We start from the raw sequence: 3408 nt of genomic DNA, 5'->3' as shown, positions 1-3408 counted from the left end.
ATCAAAATGCTCCAGGCCATTGTCATCAAAATATTCCACAAGCTTGTCATCAGAATGCTCCATGACCATTGTCATCACAATTCTCCATGCACTTGTCAGCACAATGCTCCCTGACCGTTGTCATCACAATGCTCCAAGGCATTGTCATCACAATGCTCCATTACCTTTGTCATCAGAATCCTCCCTGACACTTGGCATCACAATGCTCCATGCCATCCTCATCACAATGGGCCATTACATATGTGATCACAATGCTCCCTGACACCTGTCTTCACAATGCTCCATGACCCTATCATCACAATGCTCCATGCCCTTGTCATCACAATGCACCATGCCCACTCTCATCACAATAATCTATGAAACATGTCAGACCAAAGTTCCATGCCACTGTCATCACAATGCTCCATGCCCTTGTCATCACAATGCTCCATGACCCCTGTCATCACAATGCTCCGTGACTCCAGTCATCACAATGATTCATAAAGTTTGTCATCACAGTGGTCCATGCCCGCGTCATCACAAGGCTCTTTGACCTTTGTAACCACAATGCTCCATGAACTTTTCATCACAATTCTCTGAGAAACTTGTCATCACAATGCTCCATGTCTTTGTCAGAACAATGCTCCATGACCATTGTCATCACAATGTGCCACGCGCATTTCATCACAACGTTCCAAACCTTGTCATTGCAATGCTCCATAAACCTTGTAATCACAATGGTCCATGCACTTCTCATCAAAATGCTCTCTCACTAGAGATATCACAATGTTCCATCACTAGTCATCACAATACACCCTCATCCTTGTAATCACAATGTTCCATGACACTGTCATCACAATGCTACATCGCCTTATCATCACAATGTTCCATGACCACTGCCATCACAATATTCCATCAGCCCTGTCATCAAAATGATCCATGACCCTTTCCATTCCAAAGCTCCAAGACCCCTGCCATCACAATGTTCTATAAGCACTGCCATCAAAATGTTCCATTACACTTTTTATCAAATTGCTGCATGACCCCATCATCAAAATGCTCCCTGCCCTTCTCATAAAAATGCTCCATGACTTGTCATCACAAAGCTCCAAGACCCGTGGCATCACAATGCGCCATGTCATTGTCATCACAATGCTCCATGAACCCTCTCATCACATTGCTCCATGCCCTTGTCATCACACAGCTCCATGACACTTGTCATCACAATGCTCGATGCCCTTCTCATCACAATGCCCCATGCCCTTGTCATTACGATCCTGCATGACCCATGTATCACAGTGTTCCGTGCCCTTGTCATCACAATGCTCCATGTCCACTCTCATCACAATAATCCATGAAACATTTCAGACCAAAGTTCCATACCCTTCTCATCACAATGCTCCATTACCCCTGTCATAACAATGCACCATGACACCTGCCATCACAATGATCCACGGCCTAGTCATCACAAGCTTCCATGATAATTCTCATCACAATGCTCAAGACCCCTGATATCACAATGCTCCATGCCCTGGTCATCACAAAGCTCCATGACGCATGTCATCATAATGTTCCATGGCCTTCTCATCACAATGCTCCATGCCCTTTTCCTCACAATGCTCCAAGATCCCTGTAATCACAATGCTCCATGCCCTTGTCATCACAAAACTCCATGATGCATGTCATCAGAAAGCTCCATGGCCTTCTGATCAAAATGCTCCATCCCCTAGTCATCACAATGCTCCAAGACCCCTGTAATCACGGTGCTCCATGACCGTTTTCATCAAAATGCTCCATAAGACTTGTCATCACAAGTCTCCATGGTCTTCTCATCACAATGCTCCAGGACCTTGTCATCACCATACTCCATTCCCTTGTCATCACAATGCTCCATGACCCAAGTCAACACAATGCTCCATGAATATTGTCAGCCCAATGCTCCATGACCTTCTCATCACAATGCTCCATGAGCAATATCATCACAATTCTCCATGACCACTGTCATCACAACACTCCATGAAACCTGACAACACAATGTTCTGGTACTCTTGTCATCACAAAGCTCCAAGACCCCTGTAATCACAGTGCTCCATGACCCCTGTCATCACAATACTCCATGAACATTTTCAGCCCCATGTTCCAGGACCCTTGTCATCACAATGATCCAAGACACATTTAATCACAATGCTCCATGCCCTTGTCATCACAAAACTCCATGACGCATGTCATCAGAATATTCCATGGCCTTCGCCTCACAATGCTCCATGCCCTTGTCATCACAATGCTTCAAGACCCCCGTAATCACAATGCTCCATGCCCCTTTTCATAAGCATGCTCCATTAGACTTGTCATCACAAGTCTCCATGATCATCTCATCACAATGCTCCAAGACCTTGTCATCAACATGCTCCATTCCCTTGTCATCACAATGCTCCATGACCCATGTAATCACAATACTCCAAGAATATTTTCAGCCAAATGCTCCATGACCCTTGTCATCACAATGATCCATGCCATTGTCATCCCAATGTTCCATGACCCATGTATTCACAAAGCTCCGTGCCGCTTGTCATCACAGTGCTCCATGTCACCTGTCATCACAATGCTCCATGCCTTTGTCAGCAAAATGCTACATGACCTTGTCATTACAATGCTCTATGAGCTTGTCATCACAATACTCCATTACCATTGTCATCACAATCCTCCATGAACCTTGGGATCACATTGCTTCATGTCCTTGTCATCACATTGTTCCATGCTCCTTGAAATCAAAATGATCAATGACCTCTGTCATCACAATGCTCCAAACCCTTGTGATCACAATGTTCCATAACACTTGTCATCACAACTCTCCATGATGCCTGTCATCACAATACTCCATGCCCTTTTCATCACAATGCTCCATGACCTTTGTCATCACAATTCTCAACACACTTGTTGTCACAATGCTCCCTGACACTTGTCGTCAGAATGCTCCTTGAACCCTGTCACAAAATGTCTCCATGCCTTTTTCATCACAAAGCCCAATGCCGTTTTCATCCCAATGCTCCATGCCATTGTCATCAAAATACTCCACAAGTTTGTCATCAGAATCCTCCCTGACCCTTGTCATCACAATTCTCCATGCACTTGTCAGCACAATGCTCCCTGACACTTGTCATCACAATGCTCCAAGCCATTGTCATCACAATGCTCCATTACCTTTGTCATCAGAATCCTCCATGACACTTGGCATCACAATGCTCCATGTCATTGTCATCACAATGGGCCATTACATATGTCATCACAATGCTTCCTGACACCTCTCTTCACAATACTGCATGACCTGGTCATCAAAATGCTCCATGCCCTTGTCATCACAATGCGCCATTCCAACTGTCATCACAATAATCCATGAAACTTATTAGACCAATGCTCCATGCGCTTGTC

This window comes from Mesoplodon densirostris, unplaced genomic scaffold (genome assembly GCF_025265405.1).
Source record: "Mesoplodon densirostris isolate mMesDen1 unplaced genomic scaffold, mMesDen1 primary haplotype scaffold_37, whole genome shotgun sequence".
In the NCBI taxonomy this organism is placed as follows: Eukaryota; Metazoa; Chordata; class Mammalia; order Artiodactyla; family Ziphiidae; genus Mesoplodon; species Mesoplodon densirostris.
This window is presented reverse-complemented; position numbering follows the sequence as displayed.